The sequence below is a fragment of the Triturus cristatus genome, chromosome 12, assembly GCF_964204655.1.
Source record: "Triturus cristatus chromosome 12, aTriCri1.1, whole genome shotgun sequence".
In the NCBI taxonomy this organism is placed as follows: Eukaryota; Metazoa; Chordata; class Amphibia; order Caudata; family Salamandridae; genus Triturus; species Triturus cristatus.
In genome coordinates this window covers 637,776,762-637,790,084 of record NC_140595.1, presented here as the reverse complement: position 1 = coordinate 637,790,084, position 13,323 = coordinate 637,776,762, and the positions used below count along the sequence as shown (strand labels likewise).

Sequence of the window (13,323 nt, the reverse complement as noted above, 5' to 3'; positions counted from 1 at the left end):
TGTGGTAGCATACTTGTCAATGGAAAGGTCTTTCCCACCTATGGCTAAGGGGAAGGGGAAAGTGGGCACAGAAGAGCAGTGGAGGAACTTTGAACAGTGCACTTGAAAGGAAAATGTACTTGAGTGGATACCTCGCCTCCAGAGATGGATTATCTACTCTTGTGCTGTTTTCAGGTTTTATTTACGTGAAATGACAATGTAATACTTAAGACGTAACATACATTGAGGACAGTATAAAAGGTCACTATTGTGGAGGTGCAGTAGAACATAAAAAATGAGGGTAAGCAGGGAGGAGAAAGAACAAGCAGGATAAAGTGACAAATTTGAATCAAGGCGCAGAGAGCTTTTACTATTTGCTATGAAACAAGGTAAGAGTCCCTATGTAGTACCACCTCAGGAATTATACACACCTTCAGTCTCTTTCAGATTTATTTTCAAATTGCTCTGATTGACTCCATGTTCCTCAAAACTCTTGCCAAAAGTACTTACAGAAGAGTGAAGATACACAGCCAGAGCTGCTCACTTTAAACAAAAGACTCCTTACAAGTTCCAGTAGCAAAACTAGAGTTGGAAGATCTCTTAGCCACAAGTGTATAGACCATGCAATGGAACCTGCTAACTAAGGTAGGCGATTAAGATCATTCAGCAACCAGTTGCCTTTAATAAGACCGGAAAGGCCTTTCTTTTTTAAGTAAAAAGCCTTTGAGGGTTTCTATAGTCAAGCACAGGGACATAAAACTCTAATGTTGGGGCCCACACAGAAAACCAGGCCAGGAATGGGAGGCCTAGAGGTAGAGCACAGACGAGGACCTAATCCTGGGACTCCTCAGGTAACACTGTAGTCTTAGGGCACCTGGCCTTTGTAGAGTAGAAAGAATAAGAGTAAAAACTGGAACCTTATAGGACACTAGAGACCTGGAGATAGCTATGGTGGGGCGATGGGGCTCTTGAAGTCCCCTTGGTTATGAAGACGTAGGAAGAACTACAGACACGGTGAGTGCCAGGCTTCCACTGATCTTTGCTGCATATTGCTACAAGAGATTTACAATACTGAGGAGATGGCAGGGAAGGCTTGAGTCAAAAAAGAGAAAATTGAAAACGGAGAATCAGGTCATAACCCGATGCCAGTGGACACAGAATTCAGAGGCGGGGATAAATAGTGGAGAAGGCCTGGGCAGAGGACCTTGGCATGCCGAAAGTTCAAAATAACAAGACAAAGATGGTCCTTACTCCTGGTTATTATGTTTTTAATCTTACCACTCTTTTCTATTTTTCCAATTATTTACAGAAGGATCGGAGTTATTAATGTACTGACGGGCACAGATGATACAAGATCAGCATTGTTGTGCTTAGATAGATAGTAATGCGTTGACAATGATCATTTGACAGAGATCATTTGGCATTCAGAAAGCTGCTCAAGATGCACCACTTTACTGTATAAATCCTAGTACTATCTCAGTCTTAGCACCAGGAAGTCTTCTTGGTATTTGTGCGCTCTATAAAATCTATTAATATAACGTAACAATGTTAGGAGAATCCAATCCACCTTGATCCTTGGACTCTTTCCGAGATAATTTGCTTACAAGGGTTCCATAAATCTTTGCTGCAGTTCTGGAATGGAGTGACAACAGAACGAAGGCCAGATGTACGTAGCTTTTTTTTAGGTCTTAAACGGCCCGTCTCGCAGAATTGAGGCATTTGCGACCGCAAAAAGCCTTTTTGAATGTACAAAGTCCTATTTTGCAATTCGGTAACCTATTACCGAACTGCAAAATGGGTTTGCAATCCGGTATTAGGAAGGGGTGTGTTAAGGGCATCCCTTCCTAATTGCAACTCGCAGTGGTATGTGATGTGTGAATGTTTTGCGATAGGAATGCGGTCACAAAACTTTCGCATTTTACCACCTACTTCAAGTAGGTCGTAGCCCAGTCGCAAATGGGGATCTGAAGAAAGGGCACTACACTTAAAACCTATCGGATGTTACAATCCGAATAGCCCTTCATCACAATCAGTTCTCTTGGTATTTACAATTAAGGCATACCCTCACACCATACATCACAGGGCTAGATGACCTTCGGGAATGCGACCCCTTAGAGCCTGAACTACCCATGGGGGAAGTATAAGACCATAAAATCGCACAGGTTTATCGCAACCTTGTTCATCGCACACTTGATATGTTTGCAGCACGAAGAATGGCCTGGAAGTACGATGCAGAAACCCTCCAATGCAAGGACTGGGTGGAGGCTAGGGCATCTCAGAGACAGGCAGTGATCGCCACCCGGCTTTGCCTCATAGAGTAAAACTATCTTCACAGAACATATCTAATGAGACACCAATTAAAACGGATGTGGTTGATTACCTGTTCTCTTTCCATACTGTACAAACACTGTTCCCTTTCCATACTGTACAAACACACAAGAAGGTAACTTTCTGAATACTACATGGGGATGTACAAAACTGCGCCTGTACTGGGAACGGGTACTCTCCTGCCTAGAATATGTGTTAAGCCACCCCATCCCGTAAGAGCCCAAGTTGACCCTTCTCCATATCACCAGTAATCTAGCTTTAGGTCGCCACAGGCTGGCATTCCTTTGGCTGGGGTTATCAGTGGCAAAATGTGGATATAGCAAGGCAATGGAAAGAAGAGTCCACACTGCCCATCGCAGAATGGAAAAAGAAACTGGACTGATGAATGACAAGAAAACAGCACTATACGAGGCCAGAGGGAGCCCCCAAAAGCATGAGAAGGTTTTGGGGATGTGGACAGAGTTCATGGGTATTACTACTACAAGGATCAATCCCTGCACAAAGACTATGGACAGTGAAATCCGAACATTTATGTGTCCAGGGCTACATTTGGCAACTGTCACACAGATTTAGATGTATTGTCTGGGGATGAGCGGGAGAGGGAATCAGGGCTCCAGTAATACAGCGCTTTTGTTGTATTGTTGCTATGGTATGTTTCGCCATACTTATTTCAAAAACCAATAAAATGTGCTCTGTAAAAAAAGAAATATGTTTGTGGTCTCCACCAAAGATGGGCAAAACCTTAGTCCTACAGCAGGAAGGTGGATGTCCAAGAAGAGATCACACATCAAGCAGGGTCACTGCAATGGTCATACTTGCTTTGAAAGGTACCACATAGCCATAGACTAAGGTCACATAAGGTCTAGGAGACACAAGGAAATGACCAGTTGGAGTGGGCTATAAAAGGGTCATGTACACAGCCCAATTATGATAGACCTGCAATGATGATTGAATACACTACACCGGATAAACCTCCAATGCAGAGGCTATAACTTTAAGGTAGATGGAGTCTTCAATACTGGGACGAGCCAAAAAAGTGCAACATACCATTGAGAGAGCTCCAGTAATAAGTAAGCACACAGGTTTTCTCAGTCAAAGTTCATCCTACAAATGTCAGATGTAAACAGAATATCAGCCCAAGCTTGAACAAGAGTCCTAGTGAAATGATTTGGCGAGATAGGGGAAATGAAGCTGATAGTATCATTGGAGTAGGGCAGCACCATGGACATATTGGATAAAACCCCATGGGAGATTGACTGGATAGCTGGCACAGTGAAACTAATTCCTATTCCTGTGGAGAAGATGGTGAGATATAAATGTAATGGAGGAATAAGTGGAATTGGTCTGGACACATGTGGTTTAAAGAATCATGAGTCCTGGAAAGGGGGAGGGGTGGTAAACTTGTGAGCCAAAAACCCCCACAAATAAAGCCCTTACACAAAAGGTTGAGGGCAAAGCTTTGCAAGGTAAAGCCCCATAAGATTATAATGGTCAAAACCCAAAGAACTTAAGCAGCACCTCAAAGAAATCCCCAAATAGTTGTGCCATGATTCATGTGTGGGCAAAATGGTGCAGTACTCCAAGAAGGTGGGCATGAACATAATGGAACCTGGGGTAAGGACCTCAAACCCAATAAGGTGACTCAAAAGCCGCAGTGCGAAGTCAAAGAGATCTCTCTGAAGGTCAGTAAAGGCTTTTCCTACAAGGACCAGGGCGGCTTGAAAAGCATACATTAACCACTAAAACATATTCATTTTAATCATTGTCTCATCAGTGTAGTTCTTTTTTATTTTTTCATATAAAAACAGGTAAGTCAGCCACGTACAATTTACAAAGTATGTTGCTAAATCGATTGTCTTCTTAGCAGGGCACTGCATTTATTTTTTCAAATGCTACATCTGAAGGTCTCCAAAGTTCAGAGGCATCAGTATCTATTTTCCATGTTTTTTTTATAGCCCAACTCTTCCTCCAAGCCAGTCATGATGTCAAGCAAAGGTGGGGCTGAAGCCACTAAAAATGAGTGTGAATTGACTTTTTCTGCAAATAGGGAGTTCATATAGTCAGTACTGCTATACGAAATCCCCTTAATTGATGGGGAGTTGTGTATGCTACAAGCACACAGCTCAGTGGACAGGACAAATAAATATTAGCATCCCTACCTGTACACCCTGTGGTGGGTAAACTTAGCGAAGAAGAAAAACACACTTACCTTCAGTATTGCTCTTTCTGGTGGTTACTTTGTCTAAACTGAGATTCCTCACCTTGTGACTAAAATATCCCCAGATGGCAGAATGGATCCAAAAACTCAAACAGCAGTGCTACTGTGTGCTGGTATGTGGCATCACGCAAATCCATTATGCCCCAGAAGTGACCAACTGAGCCACTGATAAGCGCCACACATGCTTACTGACATCCGTTTTTTCATAAGACTGTCTGCACTCTCAGAAATGGGGCCAATCAGCCCATTGGAACAACCAGTGCGCAGACTCGTATAAGTAGGACTTTTTAAAGAGGAAGGAAACCATTCACAGACTGGGGAGGTGGAAGGACGGTGAGGAATCTGAAGTTAGATAGTGTATCCATCAGAAAGAGCACTACTGAAAGCAAGAAACTTGCTCTGATGGATACTTCTAACCCCAGATTCCTTACCTTGTGAATAGATATTAAAGCAGTACCTACCAAGGTAGTGGGTCTCACAATGGCTTAGACTAAAAAGTCCTGCATGACTGAATAGGCAAAATGCCCATCCCGTTGAACCTGACTGTCAAGTCAGTAGTGCTTCATAAACATGTGCACTGATGTCTACATAGCAGCCTGAGAGATATCCAGGACAGGCATACTGTGTGCCAAGGTAGCAGTCTTAGCCCTGGTGGAAAGAGCCCTTAGACCTTCTAGAAGCTTCTTCCTACTTAGCCAATGCATAGCAGATCTTAATGCAGAAGACATTCCTTTCTGAGAATGTCCATTTCTGCAGAGACTTGCCTTTGTTTGCACCAGAGAACCCCACAAGTAATTTATCATCTACCTAATGTTTCTTGCCACAACCAATGTAAAAGCTAAGTGCTCTTTTTGGGGTCCATGACATGAAGTCTTTCTTCTTCTTTTGAGGGATGAGGAAGAGCAAAGAAGGTCGGAAGAATGGTGTCAGGAACACTGCTAGAGTTGTTAACACCAGTTTGTCGGAAAAAAAGAAGAAATAAGGATGCTTAACTGAAAGGGACTGAAACTCACTCAGCAGGCGTGCAGATGTCATCACAACCTACTAAATTGATTTTAACTAAATGTATCACAACCAGTAATTTTAACAAGGGTGTTTGGCCAGGCAAACGTAAAAAGGCTGACCGGGCCCACAAATAACCTTTAACAATGCCAGCAACAATCACTTACTGGGCCAAAGACAAAACTAACAACAATACATCCAGCAGTCTGGCCTGCAGCGGGTATGTCTGACGAGTACTACACTACACCACAAATGTATCGCACTGCCTGGCATACACAGATTTTGTGGTAGGGCTCCGGGCTACCAGTATGACACAAAGATACGGGAGGGAGGTCAAAGAAGATTAACTGTCGCTGCTCAATCTCCATGAATGGAGGTGAAGGTTGTGCAGGTCTGGGTGCAATAGCCTGCCCTACTGCTTCAAAAGAATATCCACCCAAAGTGGCAATCTAATCAAAGGACAGATGCTCTGGGCCAAAGGTTCTGGGTACCACACTCGTGTGCCCCAATCCAGAGCCATTAGGATGACTTGGGTTCAGTTGACTCTGATCTTCAGAACTCAGGCCACAAGAGTTAGTGCCTGGGAACACATTCAGGTGTCCCGTGTCCCGCTGCATGTGGAAGGAGTATTTGAGGGAGAGCCTTCTTAGCGTGTTCTCTGCAGCCGCAAAGGATCAGGCCAGGATCCTCCCCATTGTTGGAAGATGCTCTGTGCTGCTGCTGGGTGTAACTGCCTTCTGTAATTCATCAGGCATCATGGGCTGAGTTTGTCCGCTCTGGCGTTTAAAGATCCCACCGGGTAATGTACCACCGTGGAAATGCCCTGATGATTCAGCCAATTACAAAGAAGTACAGCCTTCTGGTTTGGGATTTATGATCCCAGCACGCCCTGCTTGTTGCAGAACCACATGGCAGTGGTGTTGTCCATGAGAACCTGCACTGTCTACCCTTTGATGGCTGGTAGGAAGGCCTTTCAAGCCAAGCAAATCACCCAGAACTCGAGCAAGCTGATGTGGAGGTGAGTCTCCATCTGAGACCAGAGTCCTCTGATCACCACTTCTTCCAGATGGCGGAACAGAGTAAGTGGCAGGTGTGGTGCGTCGAAAAGAATGGCAGGACATAGCCCCGGTAGGCTCTCTGCAGTATCTATGGGTATGATGTAATGTGTTAATATCCCTACTGGAAGTGGCTAATCCTGCCTCCTACTGGATGGCTGTGCACTGTTAAAGTTGCACTACAGGGGTTTAGAGGTTGTTGCCGGAGTATCAGAGGACTGGGAAGAGCACTGCCCCACACTGTCTGTTGGGGCCACAGCCCTGACCTGGAAAGGCTGGGAGGTCTGTTGTGCTGGCGGTGGAACCAAAGGCTGGCTGCTAAATGGCATCTCCATTAAGGACACCTGGACAGTTCCACAGAAGCCTGTGCACCTCATCCATGCATGACATCTGAGCAACATGCTACTTCCTGCAGCCCTATCCAGACAATCTGCGGTTTCTTGAATGGTTAGAGCTAAAAAGCACATAAGTTGTCGAGGACAGTGGGTAGGATCTCACCAGTCATGTCCTAAAGGGCTTCGATGTAGCATCCAAGAACACAGTTCGTACTGACAGATCGCAAGGCAAGGCTGGCCGAGGAGAACATTAACTTTCCAAAGGTATCCGCACGTTTTGACTCCCTGTCAGGAGGTGTGGCTGGGAGGAATTAGAGTTAATTTTTCTGAAAGACTTGATGGCTGAGTGAAGGGCAAAGCCCTTCAGTCAGCAAGAGACAGAGTGCTAGAAAGAGTGGAATTGACAGGGATCTAGGCTTACCTAATGTAGACATTACTTGGGTTGGCCAGAGATGGTTTAAAGTGGCATGAATGAATATTAGTCTTATAGAGCGCAAACTTTGCCCAAAGGCATCAAGGCGCTATGGATAGAGCGGGAGGTCGGAAGTAGCACAGAAAAGGCCTAGCAATTGAGAGTGAAGAGCCATGTTTTTGATACCTTGCGGAACGAAAGGTGAGTCTTGCCCAGAGATCGATAGGGGGAGAGAATTCCAGAGCTTAAAGGCAACCACCACCCCACCCCCCCCCCTCCCTCCCGACACCTGGCTCTCCTGAACCTTGGAACTACCAACCAGTTTTTGTTGGCAGACCGCAGTTGTTTGGTAGGGACATACCATAGGAAGAGCTGTTTATTGCCTTTGGGGCCCGTATTGTAAAGGGCCTTATGAACAAGGCAGTGGGCCTTGAACTGAATTCTTTTTTCTATGGGAAGTCAGTTCAGCTTACAAATGGATGCCGAAACAGGATGAAATTTGGGAAGATCCATTACAAGTCTGGCTGCTGCATTCTGTACAAGCTGCAGTTTGTGGATGGAACTCTTATTGATGCACTACAATCATCCAAAATGGACAGAACCAGGACCACCGCTGCCTGCTACCATGAGGAAAAGGAGAGACAAGGCAAGACCTTCCTCAGAATCCTAATGACACCAAAACAGGTAGAAACCGTTCTGTTCATCTGGGGGTTAAAAGAAAGAGCTGTCAACAATGACACCAAGATACTTTGCTGCTGAGGCTGGAAGGGGGCATGAGCCGAGCATTTCCGGCCACCAGGAGTAGGACCATATAGTTTGTTGGCTGCTAAACATCAAAACTTCTGTCTTGTCCCCATTGAGTTGCAGGTAGCTGTATACCATCCAGGAGGCCACAGCCTGCATTCAGCTCTCGAAATCTGCAGCAGACGCCTCAATGCTGTTGGTGATTGACACAATAATTTGTGTGTCATCCACATAGGACAATGCCTCCAGCCCAAAAGATCTGATAACCTTGGCCAAAGGAGCGACATAGATGTTAAACAAGTTTGGGCTTCTTGATAAACCCTGTGGAACTCCGCAAAAGGTATGAGTGGCGTCAAAGTAGAAGTGATCCAGCTTAAACATTTGGTCCCGATCCGTAAGATATGAGGAGAGAAGTATCAGAACGGAGCCTGTGTCCTCAATATGTTTGAGATGGCCAACTAGCCTCGTAGGCGAGATGGTATTAAAAGCCGCAGTTAAGTCTAGGAGAAATAAAAGGGAGGTGTACCCAGCATCAACTTGAATACATACATCAGTGGCTGCCTTGGGATGAAATTATAGCAGATGGCCAACATCCAGAACTCAGGATTGTGCACAACGGTGGCAATGACCAAGGCACGATTACTAGGGTAGGACTGCAAATCCTAATGAAGGATACCTTTGGTAAATTAATGACACTGTTCCCACATACTGCCTTGGTATTTTCAAACATCTGGTTAAGACAGAAGTGGTAGTGGTCAACCAAATTATGTCTACAGATAGAGAAGTCCAGGAAACATGTCAATAAAACTGTTTCTGCATTCTTCGGAGACCATAACATGGGCTCTATATACCATAACAACTTACGCTTAGATATGTACGGAATATATCGAAAAGACAGAGTCCATTTCACAGACGGAGGCAACAAGATGTTCATCAATATCTTGAAAGCCTGCATCCTGTTCTATGTGTAATTATCATATACACGTCAAACACAGAGGCTCTTTTCAGAGCCAACCCTTTTCCCACATTCTGGTTCTTTTTTTTCTTCAAATCCTTTTTTCAAATTTCTCACTCAGATCCGGGATTCTCCGTGGATACTCGGCTAAATAAGGGGTCTGCTGGCTATGTTGCAGGTAGATCTGTGACGGATATGCTCCCAACCAAAAGCACACATTTAATATAAAACAACAACACACCTAATAGAGTAGGTGTGAGAGTGGCTGTATGGGTGTGTGAGTGGTTGTGTGGGTATATAAGTGGATGTGTAAGTGTTTGAATGGGTGTGTCACAGTCCTGCAAAGTACCACCCATCATTGTTAGACTAATGCATTTCAGTGTGGTGCTCCGCATCACCGCACTGAAATGCATGATCACTCATACTGCATAGTCAAGCTGTCACAGAAAGCATGCTGCAAACAGTGTGTGTGGCAGCAAGTGCCAGTGGCCTGCATGGGCTGCTCCCGTAAGCTTGGGGTGCCCCCAACAGCTCAAGGCTCACAGAGGCAGTACTGCTACAATGTATGTTTTGATTCCTGCAGCGCCGCAGCCTGGGGTACTGAGCCAGTAGACAGCCTGACATCATAGCCCAGCCAGGTAGCGCCCAATACCTACAGCCGGGGCCTTCCCCAGTCAGGTTCAGTGACTAAGGAGTCTTTCTGGCCATAGCGCCATGGGGGAATGAGATGTCATGTCCTGATCAGACTCAGACTTTGTGAGGAAGGACTGCAGACTAACCAGTCTTCTCAGTCTCACTCACACTGGTTGCAAAAGAAACACAATTGATGAACTAAATTCAGAACAAATCAAAACATTCACCCCCAGTCAAGAGATCTGGGTTAAATACATCATTCGTTTGGTCACCATGCCACCCCAGTTTAGACCTGGCCATATGTAAATCAGTCTTGACCCTGTGCCTCATGGCAACAGTCCAGCCTGAAATGCCTAGCCAGGTCCTCCCTGGACCGGAAACAAGCATCCTAGGACTGGTTTCAGGGTTTCACCCCTCATCAGCCAAGATAGCTTGAATCTAGTGGCACAGTGAGCCTGGGTCCCAGGTCTGGGCTCGTGGGCGGTGCCAACAGGTTTCAGAAATCATAGTGCTCGGCTGCTGGCTCGCAGCACACTGCTGCTCACACCTGCCCAGCCAGGCCAGTGGTGTTGTGGGGACACAGAGGTTAAATTATTGGCCGCTGTGCCACCCGATGGCAAATTATTTCCGAGCAGTAGGGGCCTGCCGACTCGAGGCCAGGGACTCTGGCTGCATTATGCAGTCAGCACACCGCATGAGAGCAATAGGCCGGTCATCACCGGTGGAGTCACTAACACAAAACAGTAATTAGGAGAATAACCACCAGCCACTACCTGTCAGTCACAGTGTGACCAACACAATCCACTTCATTTAATTTTAGGAGAACGTGCAATCTGAAAGTATATTCTATGGAAGTTTGGGAGCCGCCTATTGGGGAACTTAAGCCACCAGCCATACCACAGACCCATGAAGGTTACCGTATACCTGGCATGCTATCGCTGTTGCAGACTAGAACATGAGATGGTGGGCGACACAGGAAGTGAGTCGTGGGTGGGGGGGATCACTGCTGAGCACTACAAATTTCACATAAATACTTCTGCAGATTATCAGGTTTTGGGTCCCAGCAGGGCTGGCTGTCCCTTTCACCTTTTTGAGGTTAATAAAGTGAGCACCATTGTTTGTTGAGTTGGACAAGAAAGCACAGGAATACGCGGATGCCTGGAATGAACTGTTCAGCTTTTAAGGACAATTATTCCACAAAATGTCAGTCTGTGATAAACAGACATTCATACATGGTATATGTTTAGGTTGGCACTGAGCGCATGGAGCACAACAGTTGTTATGCGGACTAAAGGCCAAATCTGTCAACTTTGGAACTTGGAACCAAGTTTGAGAGTTGGCGTCAGCACAGCAACTTGTGATTCTGGGGAAAATCGCTTAATCTCCATGTGCCAATAAATTTAATCTGACCTTGTGTAACGTACTCTGGTGCTCATGTAAAGCACTCAGATGCTCTTGGGACAAGTTAATGCTATATAAAACTACCAATATAAATCTTTTAAACAGGAGAAATTGCAAGCACAAATAAAGGAGAAACTGACCCACCACCACATTGACCTGGCATGGCACGCTGGACACTAAACCCAGGAGGTAACTGTAGACCATAGGTTAGTACCCTTCCATTTCTGTCGCTTTGCAGTTATTCTTGGAGTTTATTATTGCTCAACTGGGTGTATTTTCTGATATTTATACGTTTCCCTCATCTTCATTGCTTGATTTTTTTTTTGTTGAGAGAAAGGGTCACTCATAGTTGTTGAAATGTCACTCATAATTACACTGAAATTATTAAACTGTCACACATAATGTGAAACATTGGCAGCTATGGTGTTAGTGAGTGATAGTGTGGGTGTTTTAGAGTGTGTAAGCAACTGTGTGGGTCTGAGTAAATGTGTTAGTGGTTCTGTAGGTTTGTAAGTGGCTGTATGTGTGTGTGTATGGTTGTGTAAGTATGTAAATGGGTGTGTGAGATTGTGTTGGTATGTGAGCGTGTGTAAGCAGCTTTGTGGGTCTATGAATGAATGTGTGAGTGGCTCTGAAGGTCTGTGAGAGGGTGTGTGAGTGTGTAGGTGCATAAGTGGATGACTAACTGAAGGTGTGTGTAAGTTGGTGTGCAAGTGGGTCAAGTGCTGTGTGAGTATGTCAATAGGTGTGTGAGTGGGTGTTTGAATGGGTGCATGAGTGTTTATGTGGATCTGTGAGTGGCTGAATGGGTGTGATTGGATGTTTGAGTGGCAATGTGGCTTTGTAAGTGAGTGCATCAGTGGATGAATGGGCCGGTAAGTGGGTGTGTGAGTAATTTTGTGGGTCTATCAGTGGGTGTTGGAGTGGTTGTGTGGGGGGTAGATTTTGTTTTTTAATTGAGGGTTGAATCCCGATACATTGTGGATTCACATGGAGGCCCCACAGAGTGCTACAGTGGATACGTGGATTCTCATGTGCCCCCCAAAAAGCATTTTGGGCAATTTTTTGCTCATGAGGGGTTCTCATATTGTGGCCAGCCAATCATGGCATTGCTGGGGGTGTGTGTTATGTTATGTTATAATAAACTTATACCGCGCGCTGGTACTCGAGAGTGTCCTGGCGCGAGAGCCAAAGAAAGTCCGATGTGGAAAGACCATTAACACGACTCTGAGAATAGAAAAGTTTCAATTGTTTTTTGAAAAGTCTAAGATCTTGGATATTCCGTAGCTTCTGCGGCAGAGAGTTCCAGGCGACGGCTGTTTTGACTGATAGAGACTGGCCTCCTAGCCGAGCCCTACGAAAGTGCGGGATCGACAACCGACGCAGGGAGGCTGACCGCAACGCTCTATTCGGGACATAAAAGGCAAACCGCTTCCGAATATACATAGGGCCGGCGTCATGCAATGCTCTATGCGCCAGAGTAAGAGCTTTAAATTGCACCCTTTTGGAAACAGGCAGCCAATGCAGATCATGCAGATATTTTTTTACGCTTAGTCTGCCTGAGATGTTAAACAGGAGTCTGGCAGCGGCATTCTGTATAGTCTGCAATTTATTAAGTAAGTATCCCGGAATCCCTACATACAAAGCATTTGCATAGTCGAGACAGGAAAGGATAAGGGCGCGAACAACAGTTTCCTTAGCTGACTGTGGCAGCAACGGTAGGAACCTTCTCAGGGACTTGAGAATGCCGAAGCACATTCCAGCCAGTTTCTTAATTTGGTGGGTAAACCGTTAGTCCTCTTCAAACCAAACCCCCAACTTTTGTGCTGGAACACCCTCAGAATTCGGGCGAGGAAAGTCAGGAGGCCACAGAGATTCTCTGAAGGTCGATGGAAATTTACCATACAAGAGGACCTCGGACTTGTCCTTGTTACATTTCAATTGGGCGGAAGCCAACCACCGAAAGACCGCAGATAGGCAGTTCTGAGCAGTCCCAGTTGACAAATCAGAGTCCTTCCAAGTGAAAAGAAGCTGAGTGTCATCCGCATATGCAATTATTTTTGCACCTAGCTCCTCTGCCAGAAAGATTAGGGGGGTTAGGTAGATATTAAAAAGCAGAGGGCTCAAAGTAGTGCCCTGCGGAACACCAGTAGACATCTTCCTGGCAGTGGAGGAGAAAGGAGGCATTCATACCTGCTGGGACCGATTGTCGAGGAAAGATTTCATCCAATCCCAAGCAGAACCAACAATACCGATATTAG

The 13,323-nt window shown here is 45.4% G+C and overlaps 1 protein-coding gene across 1 annotated transcript in view; it reads left to right on the top strand.

Annotated features, from left to right (window-relative positions):
• LOC146776455 (uncharacterized) overlaps positions 1-13,323 on the top strand; it is a 228,479-nt gene that overhangs the window by 141,994 nt on the left and 73,162 nt on the right. The window contains exon 4 of the transcript XR_014971994.1: positions 11,168-11,268. The gene's annotated coding sequence lies outside the window, so the exon portion shown is untranslated. The remainder of the gene's footprint in view (positions 1-11,167; positions 11,269-13,323) is intronic.